Here is a 16332-nt window from a genome sequence, read left to right as displayed (position 1 = left end):
TTTGTAGTGGCCAGGTACCCAGAATTGCACATATAGTTCCTTGTGGTCCGAACACATCTATGTTTAGGATAGTGTTTTTATTTGAAAATTCTTGTCAATTGTCAGCTTAGTATAAATTAACCAAGGACAATCATCCCTACACGTGACCCTCACCCTTGAAGGCTCATTGGAAAACTTATCTGCTTCGAATATGCTTCGAAGTGAATATCTAGTCACAACATATCTAAACTCATTAACACTCGAAAAAATCATACCAAGTCGCCATACTACCTTCTTACATGTAGGGTCAAACCTTATGTATTTACTTTCCTTCTCTAGGTTTCAACGTTACCCTCCTCAAAGATCATCCTCATCAGATGTACAACTATATGCATCAGAACTAAGGTAAAAGGATTCATCACCACCTACCCTTCCTTCCAAATCTCTTTTATTAGGTTCTGTTTCATCAAATCCTATGTCTTGTTCAACTTCACCTAAAGGTACATCATCAATGTTAGGTTGCCCCTTTTTCTCTCTTCTAGTCGTTCTCTTATAATCCCTCCTTTCAGCCCTAAATGTTCTAATTTCCTCATGTACATCAGATCCATCATCACCATCTGGACCATCAAATATCGCCATACGGTTCGATTCTACATCAGATTCAACATTAGAATCTGTTGAGAGAGAGTCAACATGGTCACTATTTACTTGCTTTGCATTTTCACCATCTGTAGGTTCAGTTTGTTTGGGTGAATTTTCAGCAGCTTCTATTTGTGGGGTTGAAGAATTAGTGGGAAATTGAGAGGGTGAAGTAGTAGCAGCTTCAAGTGGTGTATTTTCAGTGGCTGGGTTCTCATTAGGGTTGCTTTGAGAACCATTTGGTTCACATTGGATACCCTCACCAACTTTATTAAAAGCATCACTTTTTGTTTGGTTGTTGGGAACAAGATATTCCAAAGGCAATGAGGGCACATCTGGTTCATCTACCATGTGACAGACATAAATCTCCACAATGTCCCCATCTTTCAAACTTAGGGAAAGGTCAAAAATATCCTAGTCAGTAAGTATATCTACAAGAATGTCACTATTAGGGGACTTCACCTTAAAACCACAACTTGGACTATATCCCAATTCCTTTATGTAGTCCCTAAGCTCAAAATATGACAACCTATCAGCATCGACATCTAAGAATTCTGTACAATTACCACCCTCATATCTTAGCACACCACTACTTAAATCAAATACCTCACCATAAAACCATCTCAACGTAACATAAACAAATTCAGCCATACCTGAAAATTACAAAGCAACAAAACTTTTCACCAACAAGCAACATCAAAGGGAAACATATGATTTTTAACAAAATTAGCAGCAAAAGTTACTTGTTCATTTATCTTATTCTACTAAAAAAAATCCTAAATTAACAAACAACCCGATTCAAAACCCTAGAATGCAAGCAAATAATTAAATGTGTCAAAACCCTAACAAGCAAACTATATCAGTAGATAAATACACTACAAAATACACAAAATAAAAAAAATCTTAACCTGCAAAATCACGAATGATAGCTTTCTTCAGCAAAACAAACTTCACCAAACTTGAGAATGCAAAAATGACCCTAGAAATCACTAAGTATTACGCGAATTAGTGTATGTGGTGGAAGTTCGCTTGAAAATTATCAAGGTAAATAGTGCAAATGCAGTGAAAATCGATGAGAGAGAGAGAGAGAGAGGGGAGCGAAAATAAACTTTCGTTTATTTTTATGGGGGTGAAATGAAAAGGGAGTTAAAAAATAATGCTGATTTGGAAATTTAAAAGGCGTGTGTACTACACGTGAGTTAAAAAAATGGGGGTCACTAAAAAATGGTCACTAAAATACTGAAAAAATAAGACTGGGGGAGGGGGGGGGGGTAATAGGTTGCCCGCAAAGGTTGGGTGCGTCATAATTAATCCGAGTATACGTTGGGGGTATTTATGTATTTTCCCAAAAATGATATTAGCGGAATTGAACAATTCAATTTAGAAACAAAAGAGCTATAAATATGAGAAAAGATATTGCTTCTAAAGTTCTAAAAGGAAATTGTGGAGGTATCACTTTTAACATATTGAAAGCAAAAACGTAACACAAATGTAATTTTTTTTTTTTTAATGTATCTCTATAATGTTGTTTGTTTATGTGATATTACATTAATTCCAAGAATACGAAATAAAGTCACTTCCGAACAATCAAGGCAAAAAACTTTATAAAATAGGCTATTAATTTAACTATTTTAAAGCAAATCACGTAATCATCATTTCTCAAAGTGAAAGAGAAGGAGTTATTAGTTCCAACTTCAATTTGGACTCCTTTTAAAAAAATCATGTAATAAGGCTCATTCGTTAATATATATTCCTACACGGAAGAAAACAATTCCTATACAGAAGAAAATAACGAATAAGAAAATAAAAATTTCCAAGAACAACATGTAAGAATGTCATACATTTTTAAAATATGCTTACAATTAATAAATGTTCTAAGAAATTATAAGTACATCAAGATAAAAAAAAATATCACCAGGAGTAACCTAATTATATATACATCCTCCATTTAAATTGTTAGTCTATAAATTCAATGACGCATTACATATACATATATCTTATATTGGGTTAAACTTTACTAAAAGGTTTATGAATTTAACAAAAAATTGTTTGATACATGTGCACAAACACAAACAATGTGAGCACAACATTATGAGGAAAAGCAAGAGAATTAATATAATATATACTTGCGGATTTTGAATCTTTATAGTTGCACCCTCTCTCCTTTTTCATAAGCTTAAAATAAAATAATTCAAATCCGCCTTCACATTGACCAACCTGCAAAAAACAACAAACCTAAAGTTAATTATATATACATCTTCCATTCAAATTGTTAGTCTATAAATTCAGTTACGCCTTACATATATACATACATATACATATATGTTATATTCGGTTAAACTTTTCTAAAAGATTTATGAATTTAACAAAAAAAAAAATCATATATGTACACAAACACAAACACTGTGAGCACAACATTATGAGGAAAAAGCAAGAGAATTAATATAATAGACACTTGCGGATTTTGAATCTTTATAGATGTTGCATTCTCTCTCCTTTTCCATAAGCTTAAAATAAATAATTCAGATCCGAAAAATTCACACACCTACCAACCTGCAAAAAACAACAAATCTAAAGTCAATAAATTTGGAATATACCAAAAAAGAAAGGAAAAAAATGAAACACCATAATTGACACTCTAAGCATATTTAGAATTCAACTACAATAATTCAATTAGAAAAGCCTCCAACAAAGATCAACAATAAAACATTTCCAACTAAAATTAATAAAAATAGGAAAAATAACATAAAAGAGTGATAACAGTTGATATTCTAATATTGTAAGCATTCTAGTTGGAAAAAGTTTCAAATACATAGCTAATACACAAAATCTATCTAAAATTTTCTAGTTGAAAAACTCAAATACATATATTTACACAAAACCTAATCAAAATCAAGTAAATAGAAAAGAAGAAAAAAGAAGTGCAGATAAAGAAGGGTGGAGATTTGGAAGAAAATGGAAGAAATATTAGGAAGAGAGGGGATTTTAGAGAAAGAATTAAATTCTTGTATTGCAATTAAAGATGAATTCATCCTAGACTCTTTATTTACAACCTGACTCCTCACAACCTCCTCATTCTGCGGGTAACGCTCAAGCATGCTGCCTTACTACTCTTTATTAATTCATTTATTATTTATATTTACTACAATGTTTATTGCCTTTACATAGGATTTTAAATATAGTCAATGAAAAAAAAATAGAAAAAATGTCAAAAAAAAAGGAGATAATAGATAAATAGCAATGAAGGTCATAGAGGGTTGCCACGTCACCTTGTCTATGCCTAGCTTTATATTATGTATAGATTACAGTTTATTGTATTACAAGATTTATTTAAGACTTAATATATTGGCTACATTAATTTATGTTATTATTGTGCTTCATTCCCATAGAATCAACTGCAATTTTCTTTCATGCTCGGAATTTGTTGCATTTGCGCTATTTTCCCCTTTGCAGTAATTATATCAACTTTTTTGAAAAAACAAACACCAAGTCATCAGTCCTGTGGCGGTGCTTCATATTTACTAATGAATGATCAAATAGTTTGAAAGTAAGGGAAACAAGTGCTAAAGTTAACTATTTATGTGGATTAGACCAGTATGTGCTTTAGAAATGGGCTATAGTGAAGTTCAATTTGATATGTAAATTTTAGCCTTTAACTTTAAACATAAATATAAGGAATTTATTTGGTTTTGACACCACCATGTGAAAGTAACAGACAAATCGGTTCTTTATGCATATTTCATTTTTTTATGCCCTTAATTATAGCTCTAGCACTAGAGAAAACATAATTAATCATATGTTCACGCTTTCAATTGGTATAGTTATAATAATACATCATGGAATTGAAATTTTTTGAGGATCTAAAATTACAATAGTAATATACCAACAATAGCGTGGAGAAAAGAAGAAAGTGTTTAAGAGTACTCACAACTAAATGCATTGGTGTTAAATGGAAGATTTGAGTGTTTGTGTGTGTCTCTCGGCCAATCAATCTATATATTCTATATAATAAAGCTGGCAATAAGAGAGTGATGTGGCACCTCTCTAAGGCCAGGATTACCATTTAAAGATATCTTATTTATCTCTCTCATCAGTTCACTATTAATACAATTAATTACTTTCCTGAAATTTCTCTTCCTTCCTTCTTTTTTCTCCATTTCATTCTTTCAAATCGTAAGAAAATTAAACATCCCTTATTTATGTGATATTCTAAAAGTCCAACAATCAACTCATTAATCCCCTATAATTAACATTTACTTCCTCCATTACCATGGTTAGACATGATACAAATTGTTACAGAATTTCACAAAAGACGCCCGTTTGATTGCAACTCATTAATTATAGAGATAATGCAACGTTTCAAAATTTTCCAGAAAATTCATCTATTTTACTTTTGCCGAATCTTCAACAAATGGAAAACATGTGTTATTTTGTGTGAATTCAAAATATTAGGAAGCCAAATTGATGAAGAAATGAAGAAGAAGACATTAGGGTAGAGAGAATAGTGGAGTAGAAAAGAAATATTATTCACTGTAATCCTTGATATGATTATTGCAAGAGTATTTATACTATGTAGAGATTAGCTCATAATCAGATTTGAGTAACTCATTTCCTAATTATGGTTAGGACTTAGTTGAGATCTCAACCTCTCTTAACTAACTTTCAAACACATCTTAACTAATCTGTAAAAAGACTAAACTGCCCCTAGCTTGGAACTTAAGTACATATGATGAACCTTGTTTAAGCCTTTTGTCAATATATCTGCTGGCTGTTCTGATGAGATGTAGTTGGTTGTGATCAGACCTTGTAGAATTTTTCCCCAGATGAAATGACAATCAAGTTCGATATGTTTTGTTCTCTCATGGAACACAGGGTTTGCAGCAATCTATAGGGCAGCTTTGCTATCACTGTAAATGTAAACTGGTACCTTGACTTAACTTCCAATTTCCTTCATTAACCCAAGGATCCATACTAACTCAGCCACCACACTTGCTAAGCTTCTATACTCAGCTTCTGCTGAGCTTCTAGAAATTGTGGTTTGTTTTTTTTAATTTCCAAGACACCATAGAGTCACCAATCTTTACCAGATAACTAGTAACAAACCTCCTAGTTTGAGGACATGATGCCCAGTCAGCATCACAGAAGGCAGTGACTGCACAGTCTTCACTACTAGACAAGAGTACACCTTGACTTGGTTGATTCTTGACATACCTGACCACTCTAATTGTAGCATCGATATGTGACTTCTTAGGACATTGTAAGAATTAACTTAAGGTCTAAACACTGAATGCTATATCAGACCTGGTCATAGTGAGATACAACAACTTACTAATCGGTTTTTAAATGCATGCTGATCAGTAAGTGGATCCATTGCTACTGGTTTATCTGTGTTGTGATCATCAAGTTCCTTTGTAGTCAGCTTGACATTAGTATCCATAGGTGTTGCTGTAGTTTTTTCTGTAATTAGCCCCAACTCAGATATCAATTCCAAGGAATATTTCCTTTGATTCATCAGTATACCTTGTTTGGATCTTGCAAACCCAATCCCCAAAAAATATCTAAATTCTCCCAGATCTTTCATTTTGAAATCTTTTTGTAATCCAGCCTTAGTTTTTTTAATCAATTTCAAGCTTTCCCCAGTGATCAACATGTAATCTACATACACTAGAACCAAAATAGTTCCTTCAGTAGTGTGTTTGATGTACAGTGATGGATCATGTTGACTTTGTTTAAACCGAGCTTTAGTCAATGCCTCATCAAGTTTAGAATTCCATTGCCTAGGTGTTTGTTTTAATCCATACAAGGATTTCACAAGTCTGGCCACTTGATTCTCCCCCTGACTTGTAAAGCCTTGTGGGATGTCCATGTAGATTTCATCAAATAGATCTCTTTGTAAGAAAGCATTGTAGACATCCATCTGATGTATGTGCCAATGTTTTCTTGCAGCTGTTGCCAACACTTCTCTGACAGTCTTCATCTTGATTGTGTGAAAAAGTCTCTTTGTAATCAATCCCCTCTTTTTGGCTATAGCCTTTTGCAACCAGCCTTGCTTTAAACCTTTCAACCTCACCAGATGATTTGTACTTCACGTTGTATATCCACTTACATCCAATTGTACTTTTACCTTGTAGCAGAGTCACCACATCCCAGGTTTTGTTTGATTGCAAGGCTTCAATCTCATTCGGCATAGCCTCAACCCACCTAGGGTCTTCGCAGGCTTGAGCATAAGTTGTAGGCTCAGTAACTGATGAAAAAGCTGCAACATAAGCTTTATAAGATGGTGACAGACTATCATATGATACATAGTTTGACATTCAATATGGTATTTCTTTGTGAATGTTGAATGACACAAAATCACTCATCCATATTGGTGGTTTCTTTCCTCTAGTGGTCTTTCTAACATCACTAGGTGGTATAGCTTGTTGGACAGGCTCAGGTTGGTTTGGTTAATTTGGTAACACTGGTGCTTGTTGGACAGGATCAGGTTGATCTGGTTCATTTGGTAACACTGGTGGTATAGGATCATGATGTATTTGTTCAAGTGGTGTATTTGGACTGGGTAGTTCAGTTTGTGGTTAGGATGACACTTGTGCCTCTTGGATAACATGATCAGTAGGTGGTATAGATATGCTTGGTTTTGGAGTTTCATCAGCCATAGTATCACTTTCTACATTTGTTTCTTGTAAAGAGAAGAGATGGTAATTGTCTTTGTCTGATTGTTGTTGGTTTTTAAAAGGAAATATATGCTCTCTGAAACTAACATCCCTGCTAACAATAAAGGTCTTAGTAGACAAATCATATAGTAAATACCCCTTTTGTGTCTCAGTAGATCCTAGAAACACAGCAGATCTGGCCCTAGACATAAGCTATCATGTTCCTGGATTGTTTTGGCATAACACAAGCATCATAATACTCTTATATGATCACACTTTGGTTATTGACCATGTAATTTCTCATAGGGTGTCTTATCTTTGAATAGCTAAACTTGGCAGCCTATTTATCAAGTACACAGTAGTCAACACACATTATCCCCAGAAATGGATTGGAATCTCAGCTTGAAATCTAAGTGCTCTTGTAACTTCTAGTATGTGCCTATGCTTTCTCTCAACGACTCCATTTTGCTGAGAAGTATAGGCACAGATGCATAATACCCAAACCTTTAAACATAGTACTACAAGTTGAGTTCACAAACTCAGTTATTATCTGTTCTAACTACTTTAACTGATTTATCAAACTGAGTTTTGACAAATATAAGAAACTGCTGAATCACAACACACATATCATTCTTCAATTTAAGTAAAAACACCCAAGTCATCCTTGAAAAATCATCAAAAATTGTAAAAAAAAAAAAATACTTGTTGCCATTCATAGTGGAAATTCTGTAAGGACCCCACAAGTCCATATGAACAATCTCAAAATTACTTGAAGTTTTAATACTGCTAGAAGGAAATGACAATCTTGTTTGTTTTGCACAAGGACATACACTGCACTCTTTTGTTCTATTATCTATATCTTGAACTTTATTAGACACTAACTTTTGAAGTACATTGGAAGCAGGATGACCAAGTCTTCTGTGCCACAAATCTACTTCATCAGCTGTTTTGTTCAAGTAAGTGTTGTTGCCTTGTTTCTCTTTGACTGCTAAAGTAACTTCTTGTGTGTTTTCATCCTTGACTTCAGTTCCAACAAGTAGATATAATCCACTATCTTCCTTACCAATCGCTTTCACCCTTCCAAAGTAATGATCCTAGAAAACACAGAAATCAAGAAAAAAAATTCACTGAGCATCTCAATTCTTTTGCAACTTGGAGACTGAGAGTAGATTGTATTTAAACTGGGGTCTATGAAACACATTTGTGATGACATTTCCTTTACTTTAGAAGCTACTTCCACTATGTGTAACATATGTTAAGTCACCTTTAGGTAAACACACTGGTTTTGGACTTGTAGTTTGAGACACAGATGACTTATGCAACATTCTTAAATCTAAAACCATATGATTAGTTGATCCTGTGTCAATAATCCATTTCAACTCACCAATAGAAGATAACAAAGCATTGTCAATACTCATACCTGCTGCATTGCAAGAGCTGACATCAGTAGGACCTGAACTATTTTGTATCAACTTGAGAATTTCATCATATTGTTCCTTACTGAAAGCAGCATTTCCCATCTGACTTATCTGAGCTAATATCAAACCATTCTCTAAGTTCTGCGCATCAGAAGTAGAGGCTTGGTTGTGATTCTCTGAACCAAGATGTTCAGCCATGTATGCACCACCTGGCCCTTTTCTCTTCTTGAAATTAGGTGGATACCCAATGATCTTCCAGCAATTTTCTTTAATGTGCCCTTTAAGCTTGCAGAGCTCACACTGTACATCATAATTCTTTTAGAACTTTTGTCCATTTCCTCCATTTCTTTTGTATAGAGCAGTGTCAAATTTGTTGCTTCATGGAGTTGGATTTGCACCCAAGATCCCAACAGTAGCAGCCACAGACTTTTGACTTTCATCACTAATAATCATGGAGTAGGCTTGATTCACAGATAACACTGGTGTCATTAGCAAGATTTGACTTCTTGCTTGGCTGTAGGACTCATTTAAGCCCATCAAGTACTGAAACAGATTTAACTTTTGAAGATGAATTATGAAGTCTTTAGACTTCTCACAATTGCACCTTGGTGCTAGCACAAGGGCCTCAAATTCTTCCCAGAAGTCCTTTAATCTAGAAAAATATGCAGATACAGTAGTTGTTCCTTGAGTCAAAGTCGCAATCTCTTTGTGCAAGTTAAAGGTTCTAGAGCCATCAACCTTAGTGAATATTTCATGAAGCTCTTCCCAGACTGCATGTGAACTAGTTGCATACATTATGCCACCTAAGAGACTCTTTGACACCAAGTTCATTATCCAAGATAAGACTATGGCATTTACCCTTTCCCAGTGGTTATGCATTTCAACAGGAAAAGAATCTTTAGTATAAGTTCCATCAACCATCCCCATCTTATTTCTCCCTAACAAGATTATCCTCATAGATCTATACCACAAAGAGTAATACTCAACACCAGTCAATTGAAAGGAAATGATTTGAATGCCACATACATTAGTTGAACTCAAGTAAAAGGGATGATTATGATGATTATAGTCATTCGTGTTGGTATGATTCTCAGTGCTTGCTTCAGGAACATTTTGCACATTTCAAGCCCCATTGTTATTCATCATCATCTTTCTTGATTTCTTGTCCTAAAAAATCAATTAATTTGTTGTTCTTACTGAATCTTCATTCCAGATCACCAGTATTTCTTCTTGAAATCCTAATCGCAACCTGGTATTGACCAGTTTATCAGAAATTCAAAATTGAAAGAAGTTGAACGAAACTCAAAGAAATTAGCGGAAGCTTTGTATGAATTTAATTTTCAATCGTAACAGCGGATCGTATCTGTGATACGCTCAAATTACACCTTTAAAATAGGAGTAAGTGGTCGTTGTCAAATATAGGACCCAACAAGGTCAGGGTCGAATCCCACAGAGAATACAATGAAGAAATAAACTCGTTAAGTGTAACGTTTGACTAATAGTCTATATTTCTAGAGACGGGAATGTACAAAAAGTTTGGTTTTAATATTTGTCATGATCATTGGTAAGATAATGCTAGTTTTATGATTAACAATTTCTAAAGGCACTAAGGTTGTGGTTCTAATGGAAAGTAATGCAACTGGGTATTAATCCAACTCCTTTATATGTGTAGATGTAATTAAATATGGGATACAAACGCTTATCAAAAGTTTTTCAACCAAATTGATAAAGATCATTACTAAGCTTTCTCAAGCCTTAGAATGTCGAAAATATGAACACCCATTTTATCTCAAGTGACTCTCCTATCTGTAGCTCAAGTTATTAGATGAGGTTTATAAGCCTCAAATCCTTGCTATTTACTCTTTTCCTAACTCCCCCTTCTTCCTCAAGCAAAGGAAAAGTAAATAGGCACAAATAATGTTGTACACCATTAAATGGCATTAAAGAATAAAGAGTAAATAGAATAACATCATATCACAATAATGGAGGTTGAATGCAAAAACCCAATCACATAACTAACACATTTGGTCCTACAACCTTAACTAAATGATTTAGCTACTCATACTCATTAAATAAAAAGTAGAAGCAAAGAGAATATTCATGGAAGCTTACAATAATGTTAAAGAAGAAGATGACAAAAATTGAAGAATCTTCTCTAAAAGCTTCCACAACAATAGTACTCAATGCTCTTCTTCAAAGCTAAAAGACAACAAAAACTGAAAAGTGAAGAATATTCAATAATGTGCACAGAGCACTAGGTACAAGTATTTATAGAGGGAGGACAAAAAGTCAAATTTCGGACAAATATACCAGATGCGATCCAAGTTTGCGGTCGCAACTGGAGTTTCTGACCGCAGAACGCTCAGCATTTCTTCACAGCTCTTTTGAAGATGCGGCCACAACTTGAGTTTGCGGTGCCGCATCTGCTTTGGAACTTCAGGCATGTAGCTTGGCTCACTGGGTGTTCAAGCTTCCAACATGCGACCGCAACTCCGAAGTTGCGGTGCCGCATTCTTGTGGCAACTTGGTGATCTTTTCTCAGTTGACTGTTATTTCTCTAGGCAAAAGATGCGGATTTGCGGTGCTTCATATTCGCCGCAACTTTATGCTCTTTTGCTCTTTTTTTGTTCCATTTTGTCCCTCTTTTGTCCTCGACTCACAAAACCTGAAAACACATGAAAACACGTGAAAAACACGAACAAATACTTGACAAGACTACTCAAAAACTATAAGTAGTGGATGTAAAAAGCCCTAAAATCCACGACTCATCAATCTGCTCTGATACCATGTTATTTTGTGTGAATTCAAGACATTAGGAACCCAAATTGATGAAGAAATGAAGAAGATGACATTAGGGTAGAGAGAGAATAGTGGAGTAGAAAAGAAATATTATTCACTGTAATCCTTGATATGATCATTATAAGAGTATTTATACTATGTAGAGATTAGCTCATAATCAGATTTGAGTAACTGCCATTTCCTAATTATGGTTAGGACTTAGTTGAGATCTTAACCCCTCTTAACTAACTTTCAAACAGATCTTAACTAATCTATAAAAAGACTAAATTGCCCCTAGGCTCTTATTCTCTCAATAACATGCCACTTCATGATTGTAATGAGGACATGAAAGAAAAAACTACACTCGATGATCACCACAAGGAGAAGGAATTTTCATTGAAGATTGATTATGTTTCACAATTTTTATTGAATATTTAAAAAACTGTTTAGTCTTTGCATGAGTTTAACGTTTGGTCGTTGTAAATATATTCTTCTCCATGAATGAACTATTCAGTGTAAAAAAATAAAAATATCTCATCCTTTAATTCCTCTCTTTTCCATGCTTACCAGATTTTTCATTCTCATTTTTCTCCAAGCTCTAATCATAATAGTAGTACTTAAATCTATTTAGAGCACTGCACATTATTATCTTTTTAATCTTCATTTTAATTTAATTTTTTCTCACTTTTCCCAAGTTCTTCTCATAATAGTACTTCAATTCAAATTTATTTAGAGTAATAAGTATTGCAACATTATTCTCTCTTTATATATTTTTGTTTCTTTTTATTTACTTTAAGCACTGATTTTAATTTATATACCTTATGAAAACAACAATATGATTAATATTAATATGATTGCAGATTATACATAAATTATCTCTTTATTGGTTCCATAGATTGAGGACTTGAAAGATAAGCAAGTAATTCACTTAAGCTGCTTTAGGTTGGTATTCAATCTTTACCAAAAAGATTTATTATTTGATTTTTCATTGCATTTGACGTTTCATTCTTGATTATTTCTGTTGAAAGGGTTTATGAATTGAAATTTCCTTTATAATCGATTCTTCGTCACTAAATGAAATTTTCTTGTAATTTATGTTTACCTACCTTCTTACCGTAGATCGCATGGAAGTGTAATGTTACCAAGAGCACGACATATATGAAGAGAGAAGAATTATCAACTAAGTAAGATTGAAGGTGCAAAACATTTATTTTCTCCACACATCATGTTTCTGCAAATGTTATGATCATCTATCTGTATAATTGTCGACATTAAAGAGATGATGTTGCACTCTTTAACATCAAAAAGTCTATTTATACTTAATTTTCCGCTTTTGCCACTTTTTAAAAGATTTTTGTAACATTTTTAAGAGTTAAAAGTCATCTCATCAATTGTCTACCTAATTGCACCTGTTCACACTGTAAAAATCCTAAAAATTAATATTAAAAATCTAACTTTACTTTGTAAATATCCAAAAATCCTCTCGTAATCATCACCACGGGTAACCGAGAAAATATAACTTCATTTCTGTGGGATCCTCTTTTTCCTGATTTTCAAGTTGATGCAGTTGATGAGGTGAACATTTTATTAATATTTACTCTTTTATTAAGCGCATAATTGAGAGGGGGATTACAAAATAGGAATTGGGGGGGGGGGGGGGGGGCGGGGGGGGGGGGTGGGGGGGGGGGGGGCAGTGTAAGAGAAAAAATGAGAAAGGATAGAAAAATAAGAGAAGAAATAGGTACTTGGGTTTATTTTCTAAAAGTGATAACCTTTTCTTATTTAAGGAAAAATGTTGTTCATCTTGCTCTAATTCTTAGAAGATATAAATTAAGAATCATTTGTTTTTAGATAGTTTATTCCAGAAAAAAAATGAAGGAAAACAAAAGAGGTTCCGAGACTTTCTTATATTTACATAACTTGCTTTTTTATTCCTTGTATTTGGTGTTTAAATTAAACAAATAAATTTTATTTTCCATTGAGTGCTAATAATACTTCCTGAAGGTGTTCCATTTCGTTAGTGATCGTAGTTGTGCATCATTCGTAAAATCACTAATTTATGCTCAGCGGTGCAATTCTTTATTCTTTTGGATGGAACACGGTATGTCATTTATCTTCTATGCCCTAACTAAAGAATTGAGAAAATTAATTAAATAAATAAGGCAACCATATAAATGCCTCTTTATTCTTTCTGTTTATGTTTATATAATAAAAATGTTTAAAATAACCCTTTTCTATTTTTGCAGGGTGTGATATTTTCCTTTTCTATTTTTGCAGGGTGTGATATTCTCCTTTTCTATTTTTGCAGTGTGCGTCATTCATGATTCTAAAATAGGAGAAATTACAAAAATATTAAATTGTAAAATTTTTAAGGAAAGAGATAAATTTCGAAGAAAGAGTATTATGTATGTAAATATATGTATACGCGTACACTTATAGGGATAAAACCAAAGAATAAGTGCGTGAGAAATAATAAAGTAATCAAATATACAAACGATAAAGATACGGATTAGAAAGATTACGTAGCATTAGAAATTAAAGGAAACAATGATCTTGTAAATTTGTGGGAACAAAATACAGTTTCCATAGTAAATATTGTCAAATAAGGTGATATTTTTCTTACGAAAACATTTGAATAACTATTTGCATGAAATGTTCTAAAACAGCACGAAGCGTGAACAAATTCACTAGTATATATTAGACAACGTTATGTGTCACCCTTCTATGGCCTCCATTGTTATTTATCTATTATCTCCTTTTTTTACATTTTTTTCTATTATGTTTTCCATTGACTATATTTAAAATCCTATGTAAATAAATGAAATAATGAGGAGTAGTAAGGCATGAGCGTTACCTAAAGAATGAGGAGGTTGTGAATGCTATAAAAAAAGTAAATGACAATAAAGAGTTTAGGATGAATTCATCTTTAATTGCAATACAAATATTTAATTCTTTTTCTAAAATCCCCCTCTTCCTACTACCGTTTTCTTCCAAATCTCCAGCCTTCTTTCTCTGCAAATTCTTTTCTTCTTTACCATTTACTTGATTTTAGATAGATTTTGTGTTAAAATATGTATTTGAGACGTTTTTCCACTAGAAACTTTTAGATAGATTTTATGTATAGATATATATTTGAAGCCTTTTCCATCTAGAAGTGCTTACAATTAGAATATCAATTGCTATCACTCTTTTATGTTATTTTTCCTATTTTTATTAATTAGTTGGGAATGTTGTATTAATGATCTTTGTTTGAAGCTTTTTTAATTGAATTATTGTAGTTGAATTCTAAATATGCTTCGAGTGTTAGTTAATGGTTTTTTTTTTTTTTTTTTTGGTATATTCCAAATTTATTGACATTAGATTTGTTGTTTTTTTGTAGGTTGGTTAGTGTGTGAATTTGTCGAATCTGAATTATTTAATTTCAAGCTTATGGAAAAGAAGACAGGGTGCAACACCTATAAAGATCCAAAATCCGCAGTTGCTATTATATTAATTCTCTTGCTTTTTCCTCATAATGTTGTGCTCACAATGTTTGTGTTTGTGCACATACAAGAAACAATTTTTGACAAATTCATAAATTTTTTAGTAAAGTTTAACCCAATATAACATATATGTATATGTATGTATATATGTAAGGCGTAACTGAATTTATAGACTAACAATTTGAATGGAGGATGTATATATAATTGACTTTAGGTTTGTTGGTTTTTGCAGGCTGGTCAATGTGAATTTGGCGGATTTGAATTATTTTATTTTAAGCTAATGAAAAAGGAGAGAGGGTGCAACTATAAAGATTCACAATCCGCAAGTATATATTATATTAATTCTCTTGCTTTTCCTCATAATGTTGTGCTCACATTGTTTGTGTTTGTGCACATGTATGAAACAATTTTTTGTTAAATTCATAACTGGATTTTTAGACTAACAATTTGAATGGAAGATGTATATATAATTCGATTACGTCAAGTGATATTTTAGTTTAACTTGATGTACTTATAATTTCTTAAAACATTTATTAATTTTAAGCAAATTCTAAAAATTTATGATTTAATAAAATATATCTATTATATTAATTCTCTTGCTATTTCTGCATAATGTTGTGCTCACAACGTTTGTGTCTGTGCACATATAAGAAACAATTTTTGACAAATTCATAAACTTTTTAATAAAGTTTAACCCAATATAACATATACATATGTATATATGTAAGGCGTAACTGAATTTGTAGACTAACAATTTGAATGGAGGATGTATATATAATTGACTTTAGCTTTATTGTATTGTGTAGGTTGGTTGGTGTGTGAATGTGAATTTGTCGGATCTGAATTATTTTATTTTAAACTTATGGAAAAGAAGAGAGGGTGCCACACATATAAAAATCAAAAATCCACAAGTATCTATTATATTAATTTTCTTGCTTTTTCCTCATAATGTTGTGCTCACATTGTTTGTGTTTGTCCACATATATGAAACATTTTTTTGTTAAATTCATAAACCTTTTAGTAACTGAATTTTTAGACTAACACTTTGAATGGAGGATGTATATATAATTCGCTTACTTGTGTGATATTTTTGTTTATCTTGATGTACTTATAATTTCTTAAAACATTTATTAATTTTAAGCAAATTTAATTTTTATTTATTTAATAAAATGTATGACATTCTTACATGTTGTGCTTGGCAACTTTTATTTTCTGATTCGTTATTTTCTTCCGTCTAGGAATATAATAAAAAGAATGAGCTTGATTATACGATTTTATTTTTATTTTTTAAAAGGAGTCCATATTGAAGTTGGAACTAATATCTCCTTCTCTTTTTACTTTGAGAAATGAAGATTATGTGATTTGCTTTAAAATAGCCAAAGT

This window comes from Lycium ferocissimum, chromosome 9 (assembly GCF_029784015.1).
Source record: "Lycium ferocissimum isolate CSIRO_LF1 chromosome 9, AGI_CSIRO_Lferr_CH_V1, whole genome shotgun sequence".
In the NCBI taxonomy this organism is placed as follows: domain Eukaryota; kingdom Viridiplantae; phylum Streptophyta; class Magnoliopsida; order Solanales; family Solanaceae; genus Lycium; species Lycium ferocissimum.
This window is presented reverse-complemented; position numbering follows the sequence as displayed.